This window comes from Lissotriton helveticus, chromosome 8, assembly GCF_964261635.1.
Source record: "Lissotriton helveticus chromosome 8, aLisHel1.1, whole genome shotgun sequence".
In the NCBI taxonomy this organism is placed as follows: Eukaryota; Metazoa; Chordata; class Amphibia; order Caudata; family Salamandridae; genus Lissotriton; species Lissotriton helveticus.
Genome location: NC_136069.1, coordinates 1,584,192,454 through 1,584,206,915, shown reverse-complemented (window position 1 = coordinate 1,584,206,915; position 14,462 = coordinate 1,584,192,454).

Sequence of the window (14,462 nt, the reverse complement as noted above, 5' to 3'; positions counted from 1 at the left end):
TGGGAGAAGTTGGGGGTAGGAGAGCAAGAGGTGTGGGAACTTACAGCAGCCCTTACGTCCAGTATCAGCCCAAATTTCAGGGGCCATCCAGGGAGGCTGCCAGTGGAGAGGTCCTGATGATCGTAGACCTCAGGGCCACAACAGTCAAGATTGGCGAAGTGGTTACCCCCACGCGCCTCGAGCCAGCACCGAAGTAGAGGGTCAAAGTGTGGATTCTGATCCCTGGATCAAGCAGTCAGCCAAGTGAAGAAGGGCAGGCCCCACAGGGACCTGGTAGGGGCAGGTAGATTGTGAAGGAGGGGAGAAGTCTTGCGTTGGGGGGAGTCTTGCTTGCGTGCCCAGGGCTGGGTGTGGATTAGCGGGTATGCAGGAGGAGTGGTAGTGGTTGAGATTGCCTTCTGTCTGGGCCTCAGGCAGGACCCCTCCAGCTCCCCCACATGCCTCAGTGCTGATGCTGAAGCAGGGTGTCAGTGAAGGCACAGTATGATGGGGTAAGTACCTTGTCAGGCTGGTGGGCACTGTCCAGTGTGTGGATCTAGCTGCGGCGGCTCACTCATGCATTACAGGGCCTCCGCAGGTGCATGTCTCCAGGGCCCCAGTAGAGGTAATCTGGGTATGAGGGGACGTAAGAGTCCTGTATGGATTCCCAGAAAGGAGTCATGGTGGGACAGCCACAGTGGGTGGAGGGCTTCTGAGACCAGCGGCAGTCGACGCATGGTGAGATGAGCAGTAGGCCCTGGTTTACGGAGAGTCCCCCATGCAACTCAAAGCTGATGCTGAAGCGGGGCCGGCCAGGTGCAAAGATCTAGAAGGGAGCTTCCCACCATGCCCACCAGGCACCATCCAGCAAGTGGGTCCTCCACAGCTTCTTGCCCCAGGGACAGGCCTCATGGGGGTCCCCTCCACACAGCTCAGTGCCAAAGTGGGGGTTGAGCCCAGGTGTTGTGAAGGTGGAGCGAGCACCCTGTTAGATTTTGTGGGCACTGGCCACTAAATAGCCTCCCTTGCAGTGGCTCACCTGATTAGCACAGGGCTTCCACGTCACCTCCCGGCAATCACCCCACTGTGGACCGCTCAACAGGGTTGCTCCCCTTGGCCCCTGGTGGAAGGTATGTGAATCTGGAGTTGGGAAGGGGCGCTGGAGGAGGTAGGAAAGACAGTCGACTCCCGCCTTATAACTGCAGCCTTTGCCGCCCACCTGCAATCCATGCAACACAGTGCCAGTGAGTAGGAGGCCATAGGGCTTAACTATGGGCTCCCATGGGAGCCAAGATGTATATATAAGGTCCTCAGTGGGCAGAGTGGTGGTTTTAGAGATTGCCTGCGCCCTCCCAATGCAGGGCCCTCATCCAGGATGTTAAGCGATGTTTGGGCAGACGGACGGAGCCTCATAGAGTTACATCACCATCTCGGCTGGCCTGGCCATGTCCCCCATGCAGAGATACGTCAATAACGTGTCCCACTCTGGAGACAAAGAAGTGAATGCACTAGCAACTTGAAGACTAAATTTCACAGAGATGTTATATTTTAGGAGCAAACCATTTGGTTTTTAATTGTTTTGAATTTTCTAGGGGTTGGGTCCTGAGAGAAGATTGTAGAGCACTCCAAGCTTTAAGTAATTGTCAAAAATTGAGAATTGGAGCACAGGCAGTGGGAATGTAGGCACAAGGAGCAGATAGATAACATATAAGTTCCTGGCCCAGTCATATGGATTGCTTTAAGGCGGAGGCGGTGAGGAATGTCACTATTTTTCATGTGCGCTTAATGGCATGCTAATGCATAACACATATAATGAATGCTTACATATAATCGTGTGTAATTTCATATTTTGATTCAGTAGAATGTGTGATTTTCATATTAAAAGTCAACCATAGTTAGAGATTGTTCACGTTAAGTTATCCATAGTTACTATCGGTTTTGATTGGAAAGGCTCCACTTTAAATAAAATGTGTTTCTGCTTGTTGTGCATAATCTTTCTCTTGTTTCAGGAATGAAATGAAATGAAATGAAAATTGCACTTGTATAGCGCATAGCTACCCGGAGGCCTCGCAGCGCTTGCGAATGATTACTTAATGCGGGCTTGGGGTAGATTAGCAGGTGTTAGCAAACAGGTGCGTTTTCAGGGCCTTCCTGAAGGACATGTGGTTGTTGTGTTTCCGAAGAGAAAGCGGGAGGGAGTTCCAAAGTCTCGCCGCCGTATGAGAGAAAGAGCGGCCTCCCCAACGAGCTTTCTTGATTTTAACGGACGTTGCCAGCTGGAGGGTGCAAGAGCGAAGAGAACGGGACGGGACATATGGCGTAACCATGGGATGTAAAATTACAGGGCCCGTTCGATGGAACGATTTGTGTAAAATACACATGGCTTTAAATTGCACTCTTGCCACCACAGGGAGCCAATGGAGTTCCCTTAGGGCGTTCTTAGCTGACTGCCAGCGGGGGATGTTGTAGAGTAGGCGCGCCGCACTGTTTTGTGTGACCTGGAGCTTCTGAGTAACGGAGGTCGGGACTCCCATATAAAGAGCATTCCCATAGTCCAGGCGGGAGAGTATCAAGGCCTGGACCATGACCCTCCTCGCCTGGAATGGGAGCAAAGGGAGCACCCTCCGCAGCATCCTCATTAGCCCAAAACAGGTGGCGGCCGTCTTAGTAGCCTGGACCGAAAAATCAAGTGCTCTATCGAGCCAGATCCCAAGGCTCTTTATCTGGGACTTGGGGACGGGGGGGGGCCTAAACATGGTGGCCAGATGGATGCAAGGGCAGAGGGAGAAGGGTTGCCCAATAAGATGATGTCTGTCTTCTCCCCATTAAGCTTTAAGCAAGAAGATTGCATCCATCTGGCGACAGCTTCTAGACAGGGGCCTAAGGTGAGGGACGATCCCTCAGAGTGGTCTAAAGAGACCACCAGTTGGGTATCGTCCGCGTAGGTGACAATACGCACACCAAAGGGATGGACTATCCTGTCTAGAGGTTCCATGTAGGCATTAAAAAGGGTGGGACTTAAGGAAGAGCCCTGGGGGACCCCGCACCTAAGTGGGTGTTTGGGAGACACCGCTTCACCCTCAAAGACTTGAAAAAAACGCTCATCCAGGAAGGATGTCAGCCATTCTAAGGCCGCGCCCGACACGCCCATGCCCGCCAAACGATGTAATAACGTGGCATGGTTTACCGTGTCGAACGCGGCGCTAAGGTCTAGTAGAATGATGGCGACCCTTCCTCCCCGATCCAGCACGGCTCTCGCCTCTTCCGTTACCGCAAGGAGGGCGGTTTCGGTTCCGTGCTGAGGACGGAAACCTGTCTGAGAGGCACGCAATAGGCTATTGGACTCGAAATAGTCCATCAGGATGTTATTCACGTGCCTCTCAAGCAATTTACTCAGCCACGGAAGAAGAGAGATGGGGCGATAGTTTGCCCAGTTACTCTGGTCGAGGTTGGGTTTTTTTAACAAAGCCTTCACCATCGCACATTTCCAAGATGGTGGAACAGATTTGGAAGAAATGGACGCGTTAAGGACGTCTAAGATGACTGGACGGACGACGTCCAAGACCTTGATGAGGGTCTGAGGAGGTGCTGGATCGTTGGGAGAGCCAGAGGTGATCTTAGAGATCAGTTTGTCTAGTCCAGGGATGTCGAGAAGTGGGATATCCTCTAGCTTACAGGGAACAGAGGAATCAGAGGTGATGAGGAATTTAGGATCGTCCGTAGTGTTGTTAAATGAGGAGTAAATGGCCTGAATCTTTTGAGAAAAAAAGACGGCCAGATCATTACAACGGTTTTGAGCGCCTTCAGCAGATGGACGCTCAGCCGGAGGCGAAATAAGGGATTTAACGATTGTAAAGATTTCCCTGGGGGCATTCGCCGCCGCATTAATTTTCCCTTCATAAAAAAGAGCTTGTGCTGTTTTCATCTCCATTTTATAAATTTTTATGGCAGCCCTATACTCCGCTTTCCTATGTTGAGAATATTCCTGCCTCCAGGCTCTCTCAAGTTTTCGGCAGGTTAATTTCCTGAGTCTAAGGGCAGGTGTATACCATGGGGCAACTTTAGGTCTTCTTATAGTGTTGCAGGCATGTTCGGGAAGGACCTGGTCGAGGGTACTGGAAATCCAATGATTGAAATTATTAGTAGCCTTACTAGGATTGGTTGCCCTTGCAGGTGGATTTTTGGCGAGGGCCACTTCCCAGTCAGGCAAGGAAAGAGAGGGCCATTTCCTACCTCGATGCTTGGTGAGATTCTGAGAGGGGGAGGGGGAGTTAGTACCCCAAGAGAAGGGAATTAAAAAATGATCGGTCCAGGGTAGAGGAATTGGGGTCTCCACCAGGAAGTTATCTATGTTACTGTAAATGTGGTCAAGAAGATGACCTTTGTTGTGCGTAGCATGAAAGCCCTTCTGGCATAAATCCATGGCTTGCAGGTTGGAACAGAGATTGTTAGCCGATGAATTGTAGGGATCGTCTAAATGTAGATTAATATCGCCAAGCAAAGTGAGATTAGGGGAGGTCAAGACGACACTTGCGACAAGATCTGTTATCTTGGTAATAAAATTATTAAGGGGGCCGGGTGGGCGGTATGCTAGGATGCCCGAGAAGGTAGTAGTGGGAGAAAGTTCTAGCGAGAAGTGGAGACTCTCACAAACTGGTGTGGTGGTGGGAGTGACGCGGCACTTGTAACCGTCCCTGTATATAATAGCCAGTCCACCACCTCTCCCAGTCTGGCGGTCTGATCGTTTTAATGTGTACCCTTGGGGAGTGACCCATACTACCGTAGGGTCTTTATCTAGCTGAAGCCAGGTTTCTGTTAAAAACAGGGCGTCAGGGTTAAGTTCTTCAATCAACATGTACAATTGGGTGAAGTGTTTCGGTAAAGACCGACAATTAAGGAGAAACATTCTCCATTTGTGTCCAGAGGACAGATGACAGCAGAGTAAAGGAAGGGGACGCCAGTTGCAGACCTTACAATGATAATCAGTATTAGTAGGAAAAAATGAGTGTTTACAGGGCGACTTGATGGGAGGGCGTAAGGAGAGAAGCAAAGAAGAGTCGTAGGAGTGAGTACCTGCCATGATGTAAATCCAGGCCAGTACACGCCAAACGCGTCAGGACGCGGACTGGCGCAGACTGGCTTCTCTTTGGCGCCTCTTAGGCGCTATGAAGGCGCTCCCGCTGCGCGTTACCGCTGCGCGAGGGGGCAGCGAAATAAGTAGATTGGGAGGTGAGGGAAGACTAGAGCGTCACCCTCTAAAGATGGCCGCCCGCCGAGGGACAAGCAGGAAGTAGGAGCGCTCTTTCTCCCTCCACTCAATCAGCATCAGATAGCTGCGGTGGACCGGGGAGTCAGCGCTATGCCTGGCAAAGGTAACAGCAGTTTTAAAATACACTTTACAGTTTGTAAAATAACCCACAGGTTAAAGACACACAATTTTAAAAACGTCCTCAATAGTGCAAAAACGCTCCACACCCAAGCGCTAGCGTGGTACTAATCATTCAGGTATCAACTGCGTACTCATTACACTGTATTGTTATTCTTAAGTTCTGTGTCCTCTCTTGGACAATATCTGTGAAGACCATGGAACTGCAACCTCATTGTATGAGTCATGAGAAGAGAAACGACACCAAGATCTTCATAAATGTTTAGATTTATTTGGTTCCTTTTCTGTAGGAACCGTGCAGAGTATCTTATTGTTTCATTTCATGTTTTAATTGTGTATCTCCGGTTTTAGTTAGTTAGACTTGCTTCTGTCCAACTTTGGAGGTGGACATAGCTCGGCCACTCTTGAGAGGAATGCATCTTTTATTCCTGATCATAGAGTTTGTATCTCCAACAAGCTAATTTCTTCTTTCCTTACTGGAACCTTTAGTTGGTTTTGCATTTGAGGCTATATTTACTCTCACAACTGCTGTTTACGACTTTACTCCTGCTTTACTGGAAACCTTAATTTAGCAGTAGGTAGTTTCCCTTGAGTGGAAACAAATTTTTTATGATTTGCCTACTATGTCTTTTTACAACTTAGCTTCCCATTGCTGTGTGACTTGTTTGGATAATATTCATTTATGCTTTATGCTGTAAGCAGGTGTAAGTAAGAAAATCGGCCAGCGGGAGCCATACACTTTCTCTGTGACAGTCGCCCACCGTGCGTATGCCCGCCTCCTCCCAACCCCTCAATTGTCGCTGCGTGAGAGGAGGGCCCAGCCCCGCCTGGGGGATACCCACCAATGAAAGGCTCAGGGCATATAACTGTCTCATTCGGGATCTGGCCACACATCTGTCCCAACACCGGACAGCCACAGAGAGTATCAATCATCTTCTGCCTGCGGTCAAGAATTCTGGGAAGTAACTTCGTATATAGTGCCCCAGCGTGGAGCGAGAACGTAAGCAGATCCCTGCCATCTATCCATCTTGCCAACCATTGGAGTTGGGCCGCCAAGTAATATGCCTCGAAGTCTGGGGCCCCTAAACCGCCATCTGTAAGTGGGAGGCGCAGGGTCTGTAAAGACACTCTATTACCGCCACCATCCCATATGAGATCTCTGAGCAACCCATCCAATGTCCTAAAGCAAGACTTCAGTATCAATACCGGGGAGATTGACAAAGTAATACAATAAGTGGGGTAGAGCAATCATTTTCGATAATGCCAATCTAGCCATAAGTGGCAACTTAAGAGAATGCCAGAAGGCCACCTGCGGACGCAACACCCTTAAAAGTGCCCCCGAGATTCCCCTCAAACATATCCGCCTGCGTGTGATAAATCTGTATCCCCAAATATTTGACAGTCACAGGTGCCCATGTCAGAGAATCTGGGAGGCTCAATGGTCTAGGCAAGGTGGGGTGTAGTGGGAACACAAAGTTTTTTCCCCATTTACCTGTAGGCCAGACAGGTCTGCAAACTCCTCTAGAATGTCCAGGACTTGAAAGATTCCTGAGTAGATCAAAGCATCATCCGCATAAAGCGAGATGATGTGGGGAATCCCTTCGAGCGTCACACCCAGCCTGTCACAGTCCCTCTGCTGTCTTGCCGCCAAAGGCTCCATGGCCAGAGCAAAAAGTAACAGTGACAAGGGGCACCCCTGCCTGGTACCCCTATAAATGGGATAGGCCACCGAAACAGTAGACCCCGTTCGCACTCGTGCCATGGGGTCACCATAAAGCAAACGAATCCACTGCAACCACCCATCCCCCATCTGCAAGACACCCATCACCGCGAGTAAAAAATCCCAATGTACAGTGTCGAAAGCTTTCTCTAAATCAATCGCCACTACTACTGCGTCAGGGTAATCTCGCAGTGCCGGATGAAACATAACATGATGCAATCTCCAAAGATTACTGGACGTGGAGCGTGAGGGAATAAACCCGCACTGATTGGAATGTACCAGACAGCACATGTGGAGCAAAAGTCTTAGGGCCCGTGCCTTACCCAAAATTTTTAGATCCATGTTTAGCATGGACAGTGGGCTCAATTCCGTCAATTTGGGGTGAACCAATTTAGATTTTGGGAGAGGGATCACCAATGCTTCCCTGAGTGAGGGCGGCAGGAGCATGTCATGGAGCGTGACGGCATACATCTGTTCTAACCTCAGGGTCAGCGTGTCTACATAAGCACTATAAAATTCGAATGGGAGGCCATCTGGCCCAGGTGTCTTCCCTCTAGCCATCTCCCTAATGGCTGCCCTTATCTCGGCGGCTTAAATAGGTAAAGCCAACAGGTCCCATACATCCTGTTCTACCTGAACTAGTTCTTGTTCCTCCAAATACGTCTGCAATTCCTCTCCCAGAGTCGGTCCCGGGGAACCATAAAACGATTCATAGTAGACCTTGAATGCATCATTGATTAATCTCGGGGAGTAGAGAACACGACCCTGAAAGTCCGTGATGCTCACCACGGGGGAACCTCTACTTTCGGGTCTAATTAACCAAGCCAGGAGTCTCCCAGGTCTGCCCCCTTCCTTGGGCTGCGTGGTCTGATACTGTTTAAAATCAAGAGATCTCAGGCTGTCCCAAGTAGCATTATAAAGGCTTCTCACCTCCGCTAATTTCTCCAGATCTGGAATCGTCCCCACTGCTCCCCTATCAAGGAGCAGAATCTAGGCCTCTAAGCCTAAGCGCCTACAGTCTTGCCCAGGCAAGGACCTCGCACCACCACCTTAAAAGCCTCCCATTCCACTAGCGGAGAGCTGGTGGTTCCCTGGTTGACCAAGAAATAGGCAGATAAGGCCTCAGCAAGCCCCTGGCGGAAGCCGTCATCCTCCAGCAGCGCCGGATCCAGCCGCCAATGCGGGATCGGGGCTCTCTCCAGGACCGGAACAAACCCCATTAGCAAAGGGCTATGGTCCGAAAGGGACCGGCCGAGGTATTCTGCTCTGGTCATCATGGGCACCAAAGGTGCAGAGCAAAAAAACATGTCCAAACGTGTGTGTAAAACATAAAGATATGAACAGTAGGAATTTTCCCTACACCCTTCGTTGTGCAATCGCCACACCTCATGAAGGTCCCAACCCTTTGCTAATGCCCGCAGTCCCTTAGCGGTGGCAGCCGCCACAACACCCCACAGGGGAGGCGTGGACCTTTCCTGCTGAATATCAAAAACACAATAAAAATCACCACCCAACACTAAGGTCTCGTGAGGGAACCCTGCCAACACCCCAGATAACCTATCTAGGAATGGAAGTTTCTCCCGATTAGGGCCATAGATACTGCCCAGAGTGATCTCCCTGCCTTTCAGAGAGCCCGTGACCACTACATATCGCCCCTCAAGGTCTAGTGCCTTCCGAATTAGCTGAAAGGGCACCCCCGGCCTGATTCACATCAGTGCTCCCCGGGAGAAGGCGGAGTAAGTCGTGGCAAAGAGCTGGGCCCACCATCTGCGTTGCAAGCGTGAAACCTCTCCCTCAGTGAGATGGTTCTCCTGTAAGAAAACCACCTGCGCTCCCCGTCTCTTAATATAATTGAAAACATTATAATGCTTTGCAGGTGTCCCCATGCCCCTAATATTCCAGGTCATAACCTTAACCCCCTTAGGGCTGCCCATGTACGCAGCCATAGGATCTGCTGGGAGCCCCCCCAGCCCGCCCCCACCCACACCGCCCTCCTGGCAGAGAACAACACAATCCCTCAAAACAACTCCCCATTCCAAGAGCAGACTGACAACGCTCAGCTGCCCAAACACACCAGCAACTCGCATAGTGAAAACCCACACCAATACGGAAAGATCCACGGCCAACTGCGCTAGGACCTGTAGGGAGTGCAGCGTGACAGAATACCAACCAATCTTCTGAATCACTATCAGTACTAAGCAATAGCCATACCAGGCCGTTTCAACCCACACCCTGGGACGCCCACCCAATAAGCCCCCACCCTTCCCAGGTCACCCTCAGCATCACGCAATGACATATGTGCACCCAAGACAGTTCCCTGACCCAGTAAGTTATAAAGGATATAAGTCCAAAACACAACCAGGCAGGGGGAAGGATGAAAGGAGAAGGCCATCTGTTCCTCTCCTAGTCACCCAGCTCTACAAGTCATTAGATAACTGCGGAGTCACAACTGGCATGTTATCTCCTGAGGTCTGTGAGGCATCCACTTCAGATCCTTCCTCTCCATAATTTGCTTCGGAATCCGTCTCTGCTGCGGAAGTCCCAGATCTCCCCATGAGAGAGACAACCTCCAATGCAGCAGCTCTTTCCATGGCCGTTCTGGACAGGCTCGGCTTCTTCAAATCCGTTTTCTTCCGCCGTTTCCGCAGTCTCCCCCCCCCGGACGTTACACTCCAGGTGGCCTCCTCTCCGGCCGAGGCTGTGAAGGACTCCCCACATGGTAGGACTCAATCCAGACCCAGGCTGCTTTCGGGTCCTTGCAGAAGTGGGTGGTCGCATCGAGCATGATCTTGAGCCGGGCCGGGAACATCAACGAGTACTGTATCCCTTCTGTCTGCAGAGCTTTTTTAACTTCTAGGAAGGAAGAGCGACGCCTCTGAACCTCCATCGTGTAATCGGGGAACAGTGTGACTCTACTGTTGTCAACAAGAAAATGACCCGCCTCCAGGGCTTTCCTGAGAAGGAAATCTCAGTCTCGGAATTGGAGCAGTGTGGCCACCACAGCACGAGGCGGCCGGCCAGGCGCCGGGGGTTGGGCAGGCACGCAGTGAGCTCATTCCAAAGTGTAGAAGGAAGAAAGGCCCTGAGGTGCTATAACGTCCCGCAGCCAGGTTTCCAAGTAGCCAACCATCTCTTGCCCCTCCACTACCTCCGGAAGGCCCACCACCCGGACGTTGTTTCGCCTGTTGCACCCTTCCGCCCGCTTCTCCAAGTAACTGACCGTAGAGGCAGGCTCTCCCCGCCTGTGTCAATAGCGCCTGTTGGGCTGGCTCCAGAGCCTCCTGTGATGACTCCGTCTGTTTTACCCTCTCAGCCAGCTTAGAATGTTTGGCGCGCAACAATTCAAGGCTGACCGCTACTGTGCTGATGTCCTGGTGTAGGGTCACCTTGGTGTCCGCTATGGCCTGGAGAATTCTGGCCAGTTGCTGATGAACCGGCACCTCTGCCTGTTCCTCCCCAGCATCTTTAGAGGCAGAGTCCACCTTGCCGTCCTCCAGGTCTGGGGGGGACCGATCTGCTTCCCCAGAGGCTTCTCCATAGCTGAAGACTCTCCTTCCTCTGCCCCCGTCCTTGTGCGGTGGGCCACCATCTCCTGCTCAGCTGGAATCCACCACTCCAGGGTCGCGCACCGTCAGGTAGCACTCGCAAAGACCCCTCCACTGGCCACCGTTGAGTCCAGAACCCAGAAATATCCTTTCCACACCACACCCAGCGCCCACGACAGCTGGGACAGGGCACCTGCAGATCCTTCTGTGGGATGCACCGGGGTCCGCACCCGGGCCCCTCACTGTTTCACCGGTACCAACTTCCAGCAGCCAAGGGGGGCCCCGTCCGCACCAGTCCTGGATCCCCTTGACCGGCACTTTCCGTTCAGACCGTGCGGATGGTACACCTGTGTCCCAGCACTTCTCCAGAATCCAGTGCCAGCTTAGTCCACTCCCCAGGCGGGAGCCCTCCACAAGCCCTCTCACCTCGAGTCCAGGCCACCACTAGGGCCGCCGTGTCCTGTCCGACGAGCGGCGCAGCTTCGCAGAGGATCGCTCTCAACTCCGCCTGACACTGACCCTTCAGCTCCCGCTTGGCCTCCTCCCGTAGCTGCACAATCTTGCCACAATGCACGAAGCCTCACAGCCCCTCTCAGCCAGGCGGGGGTTCACCCCAATCAGGCAGCCTAACAATGGTGTGCCAAGGAGAGTCACTGCCGTCTAAGTCGTGGCAACAAACCACCCCGTAAAGTGTGTCCCTCGACAGGCCTGTGTGCCCCTACACACTGCCTACTACCACCACTCCATTTCTCCAAGTTCTCGGGGAAGGCCTCCAACCATCGATGCTCCGCTGCTCAGGGGGGAAAGGGAAACCTCATCCGATGCGCCGCTTCCACCGCGGCGTTGCCAACAGGAGGCCACACGGCCGAGCAGGCCAGCACCCACCAGCTGGACTCCTCACCGCACCTCCGGTCCCCTCCTAGACCACCACCTCCTCATAACCAGTGTGGGGGCTGCTGCCAGGCTCCACGGGTTCAAGTATCTGCCGCCAAGAGTCCTGCGTCGCCCGCAGAGAGACAAGGACCCAGTTTGCCATAATTACCCTCTGCGGTAATAGCATGCCGTGATGACGGCCGTCGCCCCCCGCGGGGATCTCAGAGCATACTGCCGCCCGGAAATCGCCTGCCCCGCAGCTCTGCACAATTCGGCGATCAGGCACAGGCCCCAGTCCTCGCTGTCCCGGGGCGAGATCTCAGGCCTGCAGTCAGCGGCCGGGTCGTAGGGAGCCCCCTCTGTCCCTCTCAGTGCTGCAGAACAATTTCACCAGCCGTGACGCAGCTAGTCTGCCCTTCTCCAGCCGCCATTGTCTTACAGCCTCGCCCAGTCGGTCCCATCTCCACCTCAGAACCAGATGTGCAGGGTCCCCTAGGGTGTTGTAGTCACCGGAGGCGTTCCCTCAACAGAAGCCCCAGGAGAGCGCCCCCGGGTCCAGGCCGAAGCACCGTTGTGTCAGGATAAATAACCTGGCTGGCGCAGAGGTCTCGGCTCACGCGTCTGTCATCGGTGGCTTCGTAGCCACGCCCCCTTCATCGAACTTAGATCAGCTTTTGACAAGGTTTCAAGGCACAAACTTTGGCTGAAACTGACAGTGTCGAATCCCTGAAAATATTTTGCACCTGATAGAAATTCTTCAAGCTGATTCCTGGATGAGAGCCAAGTTAGGCGATGGGAAAACAGCAACTAAGAAAACATTAATAAACAAGAGGCTTAAACAGGGCTGTGTCTTAGCCCCACAGCAAATTTTAATGTCAGATCTGAATAGAACGTTATTTACGGGTGCTTTGCATCCACCACAGCTGGCCAATTATTCAATACCCAACCTGCAGTATGCAGATAAAATTGCCTAATTGAGTCACATCCCAAGAGAATTCCAGAGGCTTATCATGTAGGCAACTAACTATTGCAATGAAAATGGCTTAGGAATAAACCCCAAAAGACAATGATAATGACACTGGCCTCAGAAACAGGAAAGACTAGTAGTTGGTTTATCAATGGGAATAAAATCCAAGCATTAAGATCAAAAGCGATAAGTTGAACATGCGCTTTTATTGCCCTTCAGAGGAAACTGTGGGACAGATTCACATAGGGCCTTCGCACTCGTGATGGATGCCCCGCAGTCGTGGCCGAGTCTCTGCACATGGAACAGAATTTCCGCAATGAGAATCAGGCCCAAAATAACCCTTCATTAAAAAGCGTTAGAAAACTCGTCAACAGCAAATTTATCCCCTCTTTAATGTATGGCTCTGAACTCCTATAAGGATGGGACATCAAACTGATAGGCACTTTACACGGCAATCTATAAAGGTCACTACTTTGTCTACAGAAACAAACAATGCAGGCTTGGATACGTTTAGATGTTGGCCTTCCTAAACAAGAACTAGCCAAGAAAGGTACCATTATTAAGATCTGCAGGGAAATGCCTGAAGCTCCAATTCACACATTTAAAAACCTCCTTTGGCTAGAAATACAGAATAGCAAAGCAGACAATCTGGGTCAACAATACTTAAAGTGGACTGTGTCATTGTTACAACTCTCTGAAACTTGGGGGTCTCTGTCAACAGCTGGACCCTTCCAAAAATGAGTGAACAGATTTGTGGAAATATCTCCTGATCAAGATAAGGATGCCCTTGCAAAAAACATGCATGGTCAGTGATAAACTTCCATGATCAAACAGCCCCTCAACCATATCTGAGCATTACTTTGTTGCTATATTTAGGCATGAAATTGAAATGATATAGTTTGGGCTGTACCCCCCTCCCACAAGGAGTTAAATTCAAAGTGGAAAACGGGTTGGCCTCCTCAAAGCTACAGCTGCAGGTCTGAGACAATTTGCACATTTTATGCACATGCCCTGTCCTTGGTGAACTCTAAAGGCCAACTGACCAACTGAGAATGCGATCATTCCTGAGGCAAAAAGCCGGGAATGCAACACAGTGCTAGCGTTATTTTAAAAATTGTATTTTACCTTCTTTGAGTGTTATTGACCTGTTGCCTGCAAGTGGCATTCTCGTGCATTGTTTGTTTGTTCTTCGCCCCCACCACAGCCGATTAGGCGCTGTCTTGGGGCTTCTTTGGCCGCCATCTTAGGTGAGGAAAAGGGCGAGCGGACCAGTTGCTCGGCCCTCCCTCCTTCATTGCCATAAAAGCCGCGCCTTTCTCTACGCACGCAGACCAACTGAGAGCGCGATCATTCCTGAGGCGAAAAGCCGGGAATGCAACACAGTGCTAGCGTTATTTTAAAAATTGTATTTTACCTTCTTTGAGTGTTATTGACCTGTTGCCTGCAAGTGGCATTCTCGTGCATTGTTTGTTTGTTCTTCGCCCCCACCACAGCCGATTAGGCGCTGTCTTGGGGCTTTTTTGGCCACCATCTTAGGTGAGGAAGAGGGCGAGCGGACCAGTTGCTCGGCCCTCCCTCCTTCATTGCTATAAATGGCCACATCCCTCCAAACGCGCAGCGGACGAGCGCAGCGGGGGCACGCCAAAGGCAAGCCCGTCTGCGCCCACCCGCGCCCTGGGACCTGTCCCCCTGCCCATTTGGTCATATATTCCTCGAAGGATTTACGAGCATTACACCAGGCAGGATTCTCTCTTTGTCCTACCATCCTGGGTCGCTTAAGCCAGCTACATATTCTTCGCGACTCCTCTACCACATCTGAGACCCTGCCTGCAACCCCTTATTATAGCCATAGGTCCACACTCATCACAACTTTTAATCTCAAACTTTACATTTTATATCTCAATACCCGTTCCCTGGTTAAACACCAACTAGATATTTTTTTGCTTCTTCTAGACGAAAAGCCTGACCTATTTTTTTATCACGGAGACCTGG